Source organism: Dromiciops gliroides, chromosome 3, assembly GCF_019393635.1.
Source record: "Dromiciops gliroides isolate mDroGli1 chromosome 3, mDroGli1.pri, whole genome shotgun sequence".
In the NCBI taxonomy this organism is placed as follows: Eukaryota; Metazoa; Chordata; class Mammalia; order Microbiotheria; family Microbiotheriidae; genus Dromiciops; species Dromiciops gliroides.
Window position 1 is genome coordinate 598,640,860 of NC_057863.1, and position 13,982 is coordinate 598,654,841.

General features: G+C 43.5%; 1 pseudogene; it reads right to left on the bottom strand.

Annotated features, from left to right (window-relative positions):
• Positions 1–153: 153 nt before the first annotated feature.
• Positions 154–270, bottom strand: LOC122752431 (annotated as a pseudogene).
• Positions 271–13,982: the final 13,712 nt, after the last annotated feature.

The following is a 13,982-nucleotide window of genomic DNA, read 5'->3' on the forward strand; positions in this document are numbered from 1 at the left end:
CTGAGGAAAGGTTTTTATTCATACACATACATGTGTAGATAGATAGATAGATAATAGATGGATGGATGGATATATACATAAACACATATACATATCTACATAGGTACATATAGTGATACACATAGATATACATATACTTGTGTGTACATATATGCAAAATGGTTAGATGCCACAGAGTAGGTAGCAATGCCTTAACCGTATGTGTTGTAAAGGCCACTAAGACTTCTTCCATCCTTATCAAGGGGAGTGCTGAACTGTTTCCACTAACAGGAGAAGGGGCGAAGGTGAGTCACTGGCGCCTTAAAACCAGTCGCTTCGGGCAGGTGGGGCAACCCGCCTAGGGGAAGGAAACCCTGATTTTAAACTGCTGCTGCCTTGCTGCTATACCCATATATGGGAAAGGCTTCGGGAGTTAACACCGAGGAAAAATCAGGAGTCAGAGTCCCTTAGGCAGTTGGATGTTGGACATCACATCCCTCTGGCAACTCCTGCAGCGGCACTGGTGCCAAACTGTATTGGCTCTGCCTCTCCTTTGGATCCACCAATGTCGTGGAGAGGGAAAACCTGCCGCATGGGCAACAGCTTGTTTTCCCTATTCATCCGCCCAGGCCAGCACCCTGGAGAGGACACTCCAGCTACTCCTCATGGGGTAGATACAACACAGGATGCGGCAGTTACCGGTTATAAGTCACTCAGGAACTGCAGCTCCTGTATCAGACTGCACAGCCACACTGTGGCCTGTGGCTCTTCAAGGCGCTGATCCATGGTCGTCCTCGACTGGTGGAGGCATACTACTACTACTACATATATGCAAATGCACATATGTGTATATGTATTATATATATTCACACATACACATATATTTTGTTTTTGTTTCTTGTTGCTGTGTTCAGATCTGGTGAAAGCTCCTTGGACTCAATAACTCAATACCTGAACAAGGATACACCTTTATAATATCCTTACCTTGTCCCTCTGAGTTCTTTAGTAAAACTTTTAACCTCTCTGGGCCTCGGCTTTAACCTCTGAAAAATACAAGAGTTTATCAGTGGTTCTCAAATATTTTTGGAATCAGGATTTCTTTATACTCTTAAAAATTATTGAGGATCTCCCAAAAAGAGCTTTTGGTCACGTGGGTTATCTCTATGAATATTTATCATATTGGCAATTGAAATTTCTTAATCTGCAAAAGAAACACATCTTAGTATTGTTATGAAAATAGTTTTGACCTCACAGACCCAGGGAAAGGGTTTCAGGGACCTTCTTAGAGGGTCTCAGGGCTCCCCAGATCACACTCTGAGAACTGTTGGACTAGATCACCTGGAAGGTCATCTACATGCTTTCTGATGAGTGGTCATCCAACCTTTGCTTGAAGAACAAAGAGAAAGAATCACCACCACCTGAGGCCCTACCCCAAAGCAGGCAGTCCATTTCATCCTGGAAAGCTTTCATTGCTGGCAACTTTTTTCAAGCATCTTTGCAATTTGCACCCATTGTTCTGCCTTCAGAGGTCAAACAGAATAACAAGAAATCTTCCATTTGACAGCTCCTTAAATATGTTAAGAGCATGATCGTGTCTCCAATAAGTCTTCATCTTTTGCAGGCTAAATACCCCCCTCCCAGGTTCCTTCAGGCCATGCTCAGTTGGCATGAATTCAAGGTATTTTGACACCCTGATTGCCCTTCTCAGAATGAGCTCCACTATCACAATGTCCTCTCCTTTAATAGTAGCAGATGGAACTGAACATAATACTCTAGTTGGAGAAGAGCAAGACCATCCCACCCTCTTTCATCCTGAGGACACAGACTCACAGAGCCTCAGGATTAGAAGGGACCCCAAAGGCAAGCTAGCTCATCAAACCAGGTTTCTTCACTGATGCCACACTGTTGGTACACATGGAGTTTACAGGCCCCTAAAAGCTCTAGATTTTTTTCTGCCCTAACTCTTATCTAGCCTCATCTCTTCCATTCTGCTGACTCTTCAACCCACAATGGTTATAAACTCCTGGCCACCATTCAATCAACAAATATTTATTGAATATTTCCTATGCCCTAGGCATTGTGGAGAGATATGAAAATGATTAGTCTAGTCCCTGCCTCCCCATCCTTGACTCCACTGGAGTCTGTCCTCTCAGCACTAACCGCTCTCCTCACTGGCTCCCTCCACCCTTCTTCCACTTTGGCTTGCTCCCACCATCGGCTCGATCTGCTTGGCTGGGAAGTACTGTTGGAGAAAATCCCAATGCTGAACAGACCTGGCTTTCTAGAAGTACTTGCTTTCCAGCTACAATTTGGCCCCATCCAGTACAAGACAAGCTTACTGCATCCCTCATCAATTCCCTGGCTCCCTCCCCATGGATGCTCTCCCAAGCCTTCTCCATCATTAAACCCCACCCCCCACCCCACCCTAGGCTCGAGGCAAACAACTCTGAGTCCTACATCTTGCCTGGATGGAACAAGGATATTGAGAAAAGCACTGTGAGATGAGTCAAAAAGCCATGGCTCTGGTCCCCAGCTCTGCAGCTAACTGGAAACATGATGCTGAGCAAACCACTTGCCTTCTCTATGCTGGCAAAGTAAAAGGGGTTCAGGTAGAAAAGGAGGAGGAGGGCAGATATCGAATGGAGGAAACCTTGCTAAATCATTCCGGCTGGCCTCTGATGTGTTCTCAGCCCCAGTCCCACCTCACCCCAACACAGAGAGCACCAGAGCTTCAGAGCCTTTTGCTTCTATATGTCTATTGTCTATACTTTTATTATCTTCACATTGATATGTTATATGTATTACTTTGAATAGTAAACTGTGTGATTCTATATGCACTAAAGGTATGCTACATTTTTCAGAGGCCAGTCTGTTGGGGTTGTTTTTCTAATTTTGCATCTAAGGAAATTCCTGTATAATTTCTCCATGTAATTCTGCTCTCTCTTGCCCCTGCCATGCCCATTTTCCATCAGTCCCAATCCAGCCCTCTGCTACTAGAGGCTACATTAATTAGACATCTTCCCAATCCGATTTCTGATTACTCATCAAAGCCTCCACATTTTAAACAGGCTTGTGTCCTTACCAATCTCCACATGATAATGATGGCACATAGTAGGTACTTAAGCAATGTTGACTGATTGATGGATGGAGGACTTTTAAGTTTTGCAAAGTGCTTTAGAAGCAAGATTCTTGTCCTCATGACTATTGGATGTGTAATTTCAGATGGAAACACTGTCATTCGTTAGAAGAAAAACTACCTGTTGGAAGGTGTGGTAAGCAGGGAAGAGATGGACCATTGCTAGGTTATGACAGTCATTGAACGATCCAGTGAGGCCTAAATTTGAGAAGTAGCATATTTTGTACCTTATGTGTATGACAGTTTTGGTGGGGGAGGGAGGCAGCATATCTTCAGTGGTAGCAAATCTTAGGACTTTCTGAGTATCGAATGAAGAGCCCTCTGACTGTCTGAACCATACAAAGAGGGAGTTTCTGAATATATTTAGGTATCTCAGAACTAAAGAATCAGTGTAGTATAGTGGAGTAGTATATGGCACTTAGGAAGACCCGGGGTTCATGTCCTGCTTCTGACAACTTGTGTCACCATAAACAAGTTGCTCCACTTCCCTGAACCTCAGTTTTCTAATCTGTAAAATGGAGACAAAAATATCCAGACTGCTTCCCTCTCAGGGTTGTGGAGGCTCAGATGAGATCATAGTGTGCATAAAGTGCTTTGGAAACCATTAAGGTCCCAAACAAAGGTTCTCATTAAAAGGGGCCTCCCTTCTGCCTGTTTCCATGCAGTAGCACTTCCTTAGCAAAGGCTCCAGGCCAGAGTCATGGACTGAACTTCCAATGTCAACTACTTGATGGCCTGGAGCCCATCTTATCTTTGGTTTTGGCTCTCTATCACCTAGCACAGAGCTGGGCACCTAGTAGGTGTGTGGGAAATGACTACTTCTGAATTGGTAGGGACCTGGGTGCCTTTATGAGCTCCAGAGAACAACGATGACAAAAAAGAATAAACAGCTCACACTTTTATGCCCAGAAACCACTGGATGCCATCCATGAGCTCATGTGACCCTCACAACAATTCCTCAAATAAAGAACCAAAGTATTTTTGTCCCCATTTCACAGAGGAGGGCATCCTGAAGGGCCTATCCTATTAGGTGAAGCCGGATTCCAACTCACTCCCATGGAACAGGTAACTTCTGTCTTTACTCAGGGAAGCCAGACTCCTACTGATCAAGATGCCCAGAAGGGCCTCACAGTGACTCAAGTTAAAAAAAAACAAACAGCAGACTCCACAGAGACTAGACCCTGGGGCTTCTTCCCTTCAGGAAGGACCTGGTAGTGGGCTACTGTTTCTTTCTTTTTCTTTCTTTCTTTCTTTCTCTCTTTCTTTCTTTCTTTCTTTCTCTCTCTTTCTTTCTTTCTTTCTTTCGGTGGGGCAATGAGGGTTAAGTGGTTTGCCCAGGGTCACACAGCTAGTAAGTGTCAAGTGTCTGAGGCCAGATTTGAACTCAGTTCCTTTATCCACTGTGCCACCTAGCTGCCCTGGGCTACTGTTTCTAAACACTGAACTGCAGCTTCCCATCCCACTCCACCTAGAGCTATGGCCCCATATATTAAGATGTGTTTATCAGATGAGGCAACATCTGATTGTTCACTAGGTATGAGCAAGGACTGGATAATGGCAGAGATGCAACAGGAAACCAATGTGAAGTGGCTGAAGAACTTGATCTCACCCTTCTGGGCCTCTGTAAAACCATTTCCCGGCTCACTGTCTCTACTAAGACCTCTACCACCTTCTTCCAAGTAGTAAGCAAGACTCTACCCCCTGGGTACCTCAGCTGTAATAGGACAGTTTTTGTCTCACCTTGACAGGGCCCACCCTCCACCACCACTTACTTCCCCATATGCTGCATAGCCTGACCGCTGTAGCCCCTTCTTCTGTTGTTCAGTCGTTTCAGTCTTTTCAGACTCTTCATGGCCCCATTTGTGGTTTTCTCGGCAGAGATGCTGAAGTGGTTTGCCACTTCCTTCTCCAGCTCACATTTTACAGGTGAGGAACTGAGACAGAGTGAAGTGACTTGCTCAGGGTAACACAGGTGAGATTTGAACTCAGAAAGATGAGTCTTCCTGACTCCAGGCCCAGCACTCTATTCACTGCACCAGCTAGCCACCCAGTCTCCTTCAAGCTCCTCTACATAACAACAATAATAATAGCTAGCATTTATATAGTACTTTCAAGTTTGTAAAGTACTGTTTAGATATTACCTCATTTCCTCCTCACAATGACCCTGGGAAGTGGGTGCTTTGTTATCACCATTTTACAGATAAGGAAACTGAGGCTGAGAAAGGTTAAATGACCTGGCCAGCATCACCCAACTAGTAAGTGTCTGAGGTAAATTCACATCTTCCTGATTTCGGATCCAACGCTCTATTCCAGTGTTTATTCATTGGCTTCCTTCATTATCTCCATTGGAAGGTAACTTGCTTGAGGGTAGGGACTGTCTTCCATGCTTGGCACATAGTAAGCCCTTAATAAATGTTCTGTCCATTCTAGCACTTAACCCTATGCCCAGAACAATGAAGGCATTTAAAAAATACTTGTTGATTAAGTTGTGGTATATGAATGTGATGGAATATTACTGTGCCATAAGAAATGATGAGCAGGTAGATTTCAGAAAAACCTGGAAAGATTAAAGTGAACTGATAATGAGTAAAGTGAACAGAACCAAGAGAACATTGTAGGCAATAACAGCAACATTGTGAGATGATCGACTGTGATAGACTTGGCTCTTCTCAGCAACCTAATCAATGATCCATGGCAATTACAAAAGACTTATGATGGAAAATTCTCTCCACATCCAGAAAAAGAACTATGGAATCTGAACGCAGATCAAAGTATATTATTTTCACTTTATTTGTTGTTATTTTTTTCTTTCTTGTGGTTTTTCCCTTTTGTTCTGATTCTTCTTTTACAACATGAATTGTGTGTGTGTGTGTATACATATATATAGTACATATTATATGTACTATATAAAACATATCAGATTGCTTGCCATATTGGGAGAGAGGGAGAAAAAACTGGAACTCAAAATCTTACCAAAATGAATGTTGAAAACAATCTTTACATGTAATTGGAAAATAAAATATAATACTACCAAGAAAAAATTTTTTAAATACTTGTTGATTGATTTATCCAACTCTCAAGAGTCAGAGCTATCCCTGGATTACTAGCCTTTATCAGATTATCCCCCAATTATCAAACTATCACTGTCTATGACAAGGAGGGCCCCTCCCAGACTCTAATCTACAGGAGTTGAGGGGAAGCCGTCAGCTTCACAAAATTATTTTCATTATCCCAAGATAATGAGCTACAGACCATCTAGGCAATTGGATGAAACTCAAATTGTCCCAAACAAGAAACAACCTCAAGCTGTCTCAGAGATTTGCTCAAAATTATTAACATTACTGATAGCTGCCCACTTTAGTCAGGTCTAATAACTCGTAAGAGTGGTCAGTTTACCTGCCTGAGTCGGTAATTACTAGGAAACCTGGCTCCTCATAAGACCTTCCAGGCTTCCTCAGCATCCCATGGTTTTCTGGGCATGATGGCTAACACTATATAAACTATACAGGGACATCAAGTAGATTATTCTCAATTCCCATCAGTGCTTCTAAACTTCCCTGGGCACCACCAGCAGCCTCTACCATGCGGGCAGGGGTGCCAGATCAGGCTGGAGGAGTTCTCCTCCCATCTCAGTGCCAAGGAAGCAAAGACCTGTGCCATGGCCAGAATTCTGCAACTAAATTAGTTCCAGATCTTGCATGCTTGGTATATCACTCGACATAGGTTCTACCAGAAATTCCAAGAGATCATTCTTCGGCATGGTTTATTTAGCCATATATCTGCCCTGACAGGACTTTAGTACTAGAGATATCTAGCCTGGAGAAGGGAAGACTTGGGGAAGAGGAGAGGGAGAGAATAGCTTTCTCCAAGTAAGGCAGCCATGAGGAAGAGAGACCAACCTTGTTCTGCATGGCCCCAAAGGGCAGAACTAGGAGTGATGCGTCCAAGTTTCAGAGGGGCAGATCTAGGTTTAGTAGCAGGAAAAACTTCCTAACAATTAACACTGGCACAAAGTAGAATAGTATATCTTGGGTGGTAGTGGGTTCCTCCTCAGTAAGGTAAGCAAGGAAAGTCTGGATGGAATGTTATAGAAAGGATTCTTGGTTAGTTTCTGATTGAATTCTATAGCTTCTGAGCTCCCTTATGATTCTATGCTCCTGTCACTACTGGTAAAGAAGAAAACCAAGGAATTCACTCATTCATTATTACTAGGCTATCCCTGGATTACCAGGCTATATAAGGTTATTCCCCAATTACCAAACTATCACCAGAACCTGATCTAAAGGGGTTAAGAGAAGTCCAGCTTTTCACAAAATCAGACTGGAAGAAATGGGGGAGAGGGACAGAACTCAGAATCCCCTGACCCATATTCCTAAGGAGATGAAGAATAGAAGGCCTCATTGCTGAGGCAGTGGGAACAACAACAAACATGAGCATCTAGCCATTCTGCTTGTTCAGGTATTGCCTGCATACGGCCATCCCAGAGGGAGATCAGGTATCTGGGCAATATCTTGATCTACTCTGCTGACCTCACACCACATGCTCAAGCAATAGCAGAGTACTGGCAGCAAGAAGTCTGCACACACCAAGTAGACACTAAGCTGATGAGTGCTATTGAATCAGCAATAACAGCGGCAGATTGGCAGAGAGTGCAAAGTGCTTCCCTCAACAGAACCCTGTGAAACATGCTGGACAAGGAGATCATTGATCAATGATTTTAAGCCCATTAGAATCTTAGAGATCCTCTCCAGTCCTACCCACAGTTTCTTGACCTTCTCCATGTCCTGAACCCCTTGGCAGAGACCCTTTCTCAGAATTGTGTTTTTCAACTCATAACATAAAATATTTCGGATGACAAAGAAAAAAAAAATATATATATATATATATATATATTTGCAGGGCAGTGAAGGTTAAGTGACTTGCCCAAGGTCACACAGCTAGTAAGTGTCAAGTGTGTGAGGCAGAATTTGAACTCAGGTCCTCCTGAATCCAGGGCCAGTGCTTTATCCACTGTGTTACCTAGCTGCCCCCCAAAATGTGTTTTTTAAATAAGTTCAATAGACTCTAGATAAAAACAAACCCTGATCTAATCTGACCCTCTTATTTTACATATGAGGAAACTGAGGCCCAGATAGGGGGAATGGTTTGACTAAGCTCCCACATTGAAGAAAGGGCAAAGCTGGAACTTGCTCTCTAAAACTACCATTCTTTTAACTATACTAGAGCTGCCTCAAGTATCCCTATTCTTATTTTAAACAACAGGAAACAGATTTAGTGAAATTAAAAGACAACATCCAGGGTCGCAAAAATAAAGCGTTGAAGCTAGGACTTGGATCTAGGTCCAAATGTAGGCCCAGTGTTGCTTTCACTATACTACACACAGTGTTTCTTTGTTGGAAATGAACTTTAAAAAGCATTCAGGGACCTCAAAGAGCTTGCATTTTCAAGGAAGAACAGTAAAGGCTAACTAGAATCAAGGTGAAAAACAATTCTTAAGAAGAAACGAGTAGAAAGGAAAGCTTGCCAAACGGGAAGGAGCCATCCCTCAAAGTCTTTTTTCTGTGTTCTCATCCTCTCGACCTCTCTGCTGGGACACAATTAACCATCCCCCTCTGCCGTGAAACTCTCCTCCCAAATCTGCTAGGCCTTCCTAGCCCTCTGCATCTTCCTGCCTGATGACCAGAATACCACAGAACCTTTGAACTAGTGGTTCCACAGCTGGGTAGAGATCCCAAGGAGGTGAATGACAGAAAGAAGGGGCCTATATACAATTTTTAAAAACCCTCAAAACAATGTGGACATACATTTTTGGATAAAAAAATGAAGTACATCAGTAAAAGACATATTATTACAAGGGAAAAAATGAAGAATATGAAGAATTCAGACACATGGGAAGAACTGTATGAACTGATACACAGTGAAGTCAAAGAGAATATACAATCTGACTAAAAATATAAATGAAAAAGAAAAACCACTAAAATACAGACAAGTTCATATTAACTATGCTGTCACCAGCCCTAGATTCAGGAGGACCTGAGTTCAAATCTGGCCTCAGACACTTGATACTCACTGTGTGACCCTGGACAAGTCACTTAACCCTTATTGCCTCCCCCCCCCAAAAAAAACACACCAAAAAAACTATGCTGTCACCAATCAATCCTGATCCCAGAGAACAAATAAAGATGCACATTAGATGGTAGGAGACCATGGTAATTGAGTGTTGTAAACATTGTCCAATACAGTTGCTTTACTATTTGGTTTTACTTAACTACTTGTGGTGTTGTTGTTGCAACTGAAGATTCAATAAGTGTGGTAAATAAATGGGAAAGGGCAGTGGTGAAATAAATACACAAGAGACCTCAATAATATTTTCTATAATAAAAAAAAGAATCCGATCACTTATCTATGAAATGACCACCAGGTGCACCGTCATTTTCATTTTTAATGGGAGGCCAGCTAGTTGCTTACAAGAACTCAAAGAGTTGGAAATATATGAAACTAGGTTTACAACCCAATGAGCCCTAATTAACTATGACTATTATCTTGCCTCCTTTCCATACTTTTTGCCTTTTGGAACCAATACACCAGGAAAATCATTTTCCTCTCAATAATAAGGGGCTCTCAAGAAATAGCGCTTGCTATTTGTCCTTTGTTCTTGGAAAGGACCATGACTTCAGGACACAATGTCAATGACTTGCAATGAATTGGATTTAAGTGAGGGAGGGCTGTGGGAGGTCACCAACCTCACTCTTTCCTCCAGAGCCATCTGGGTCCAGTGACAAGATATACATCAGGATGACTGGAGATGGCCCCGGATGCAGAGAAATAATACTACAATGAGTGGAAAGAACATTATACTTGGAATCAGCAATCCTTGGCTTACAAATTCCAGCCTTGCCCCAACTAGCTATGTGACCTTGGAAAAGTCATTTAACTTTCTAAGGCCTCAGCTCCCTCTTTTATAAAATAAGGGAATGAGAATAGATTGTAGATTTCAGAAATGTGGATAAGGAAAAAAACCACATCTTTATTTCAATATAATTGGTTTCCTTTATAACCCTACACATTCTATTTTATGCATGTAAAACATGACTTTCAGAAAGGGTACCTCGGCTTTACCGGACCACCAAAGGGGTCCAAATCACAAAAGAAGGTGACGGTATCTAAGGTCCCTTCCAGCTCTTCATCTTCTGCTTTTATGATAAGGAGTCACATTCATGAGTCTGCCAGAGCTCAACGATTGAATTTACCTGGTTCTTCTTCCTCCTCTGAAATGGAGCCAGAGTAGCCTCTCCCTTCAAGGGGCACTAGGAAAGGTAACTTATAGAAAGTGATGGTGGTGGTGTTTGTCCAGCTGCAGACTAGGGCTGAGAAGCTGCACACTAATCCTATCACGTGAGGATTTCTCTGCACTGCTCCCCCTCCATCCCTCAGCCCCCACTGCCAGCCACAGTAACTCATGAAAGCATCTACTCTCTAAAGCAAGGCTTGCATCAGTGTCAGGAGGACACTGTAGCCCAGTATCCAGGAAACCCTTGATACTGAAAGTACTTTCTAATCTGGTTGGGCAAAGTTATCCCTTTTTTATGGCTCAGAAGTCAGGGCTGCTCTGGATGCTGCCAAAATCCATCCTTCCCAGAAAGGCAGGAAAAGGCAAATGAGGTAGGGGTGGGGGTGGGGGGCAGCTTCTTATTCTTCTCATCAAGCTGTCTCTCTCTGTTACATACACAAAGCCTTCCAGTACTTCAAAGGAAACTTGGGGAAAATAGATCTGAGCCTTTTAGACAGGGGGGGATGGATGGTCAAGTGAGTTCAGGACTTAGAAGACTTACTCTCCACCCCTCTCCACCATCCCCAAGAGACCAATAAAAAATGTTTTTGTGGTTCCTGAGCCCTGGAAGGAGAGGGAGTGTGTGAACCCTGCAGCGATGCATGAGAAAACTATAGACACGGGTCTCCAACAGCCAGGCCTCGGTTTCTGCCAAAGGACAAACACACAGAAGGAATGTTGGAAGCAATTAGCAAATTCATAGACCTAGTTTTGTTCCTGGCTATTAGGAAGAAGAGTGTAACCTCCTTGAGGGCAGAGGCTGGTTTGGGGGTTGGCTTTGTTGTTGTTTTTGGTTTTGGTCACCCCAGCCCCTAACACCTTAGGCTGAACGGAAATGAATGTATTACATTATTAAGAGGCAGAATAGCAACAGTACCGGAGCACTGGAAGGCCTGAATTTCAATCCTTCCACGGACACGTTCTAGCTGGGTGACCACCGATAAGTCACTTGACTCCTCTGAGCTTCACTTTCCCAATCTGTAAAAGGGGGTCAACAGTAGCAGTTCCCTCATGGAGTTAGGATAATCACATGACATCAGGGAATTGGAGTGCTTTGCAAAGTGCCATGAAGGTACGTGAAATTCCAAGGATCATGTGAACACAGGATTTAGAACTAGAAGGGACCTGAGAGGCCTTTTGAGTCCTACCCCTTTATTAGATGAGAACGCCAAGTCTCAGATCAGTTAAGTGACTTGCCCACTGGCAAGTGCCCCAAATCCTGCTGACTCCAGATCCGGCCCTCCATCCATTATACCACATTGCCTCTCGGAAAGCATTGTAATTCTATCTCTAATGGACCTATTTTCAATGCTAATATTTCTACTTTTAAAGGAAGGATGCCCCACTGTGTGATGTACCAGGATAGAAGTAATTCATACCAAAGATGTGGTTGTATAACTACAATGCCCTTGGGACCTCCCCCCTACCTCCCACTTTTTCCTGACTTGCAAAGTCACAGAACCCCAGAACTAAAAGGGATTTGGGAGGCCACTTAACCCAGCCCATTCCCAACAACCTCAACAAGTGTGCATCCACACTCCTCCTGAAATGATGAGAAAGTTCCAGTCCCTGAAGCAGCCACTGCACTTCTGGACAGCTCTTCCTGCTGGAAGTTCTTCCTTACCAGGGAGGTAGAATCTACCTCTTGACCACTTCCCTCCATCACTTGTGGTTCCGCCCTCTGGGATGAAGCCAACGACTCTGGCCCTGCTTCTCTATGAGCACCCTTCCCAAAGCTGTCGTGTCTCACCCTGCTCTGCCACCCGGCCCCCAAACTCCTCTAATCCAGATTGAACAAACCCACTTCCTTCACAGATACTTAAGAGGCATGATCTCCAGGCCCCTCGCCATCCTGGTTGCCATTGTCTAGACACATTCCAGTAGTCGATGGCCTTCCCAAAATGGAGCACCCAAGATTGAATATTCCAGATGTGGCCTGATCAGGGAAGGATACAGCAACATGATCATCACCCTCCCCTATCCCACACTCTGCCCCATCCCCAGTCCTGGACTCTATGCCCTTCCTAAACCCCAAGAGGCACTGGGAGAAATAATTGCTTGGCAGAGAGTAATCGGTGCTGATTGCCCGGATACAGACAGGATGAGCAGCTAGCTGCATAGTAACCTCATTACAGGATGGTTTTTAGTCTAGCCAGAATCATCCATGAAACCTTTCTCACAAAGTAAAGATCTACATCAGTGTCAGGGAGTTACCAATTTGATGAAGGCCCAGATAGTCAGTTGATAGACATGATTAAGTGCCTATGTGCCAGGCAGTATGTATCTTTGGAGTTACAAAAAGAGGCACAATGGGGCAGCTAGGTGGTGCAGTGGATAAAGCACTGGCCCTGGATTCAGGAGGACCTGAGTTCAAATCCAGCCTCAGACACTTGATACTTACTAGCTGTGTGACCCTGGGCAAGTCACTTAACCCTCATTGCCCTGCCCCCACCCCTCAAAAAAAAAGAAGAAAAAAGAGGCACAATGCAGTCCCTGCCCTCAAGGAGCTCACAAGATAGTGAAAGTATTTTTATGCCTCCTTTTTAGGTCTTTGCCAGAGACAACACACCATTGACTCATACAGAGCTTAGAATCACCTAGAAAATAGTATGGAGAGTTGGCTGACATGAGTGTCCACGATGAAATACAACAAGTGAAATTCAAAACCTGTCACTATTTAACCACATAATGACTGGTCAAACATCTTAAATGCTCATTTTCCCATTATTAAAATAGGCATACAACCATTGTGTGTAGGTAACCAAGATGTTAAGTAATTACCATCAAACATGAGTAGTAAATGAGCCAAGACCTGAGACCTCCCTTCCCCTACCACACCTCTCAATTTCCCCAGCTTTGCAAAGGCCCAAGCTCCAGATGCGCACCAGCCCTGGATTCAGGAGGACCTGAGTTCAAACCCGGCCTCAGACACTTGACACTTACTAGCTGGGTGACCCTGGGCAAGTCACTTAACCCTCATTGCCCCACAAAAAAAAAAAAGAACACAGGATCTAAAGTTGGAAGATAACTCAGAAATCCTCTTGTCCAATCCCCTCATTTTACAGATGAAGAAACTGAGACCAGAGAGGACTTTTTTTTTTTTGGAACCCAGGTCCTTTGACTCCAAACTCAGTATCCTCTCTACTACACTACACTGTTAGTGTTTAAGGATTTTTAAAATCATGTAATAAAAATTCCAATTTCTACTTGAGTGGCAATATGCATAGTGGATAGAGAGCTGGTCTGAAAATCAGGAAGACCTTGGTCCTAGCAACCCCACCTCTGACACCTACTGACCATGTAGCCTTAAGCCAATCATGTTACCTTTTAATGAACCTAGAAATTCTCTAAGACTATAAATTGCAGAACAGCTGGGGACTTGCTTTGGTAGAGGGTTTGCTCATGGAGAGTTCTCTATACCAATAAAATCCTAAGTCTTGACCAACTTCTACTTAGAATATGAGACAACATAATCATACCTGATTCTGGTATAGAAGCTACCTTCACCACCCTGTTAATGACTTAGTTGTTGGGATT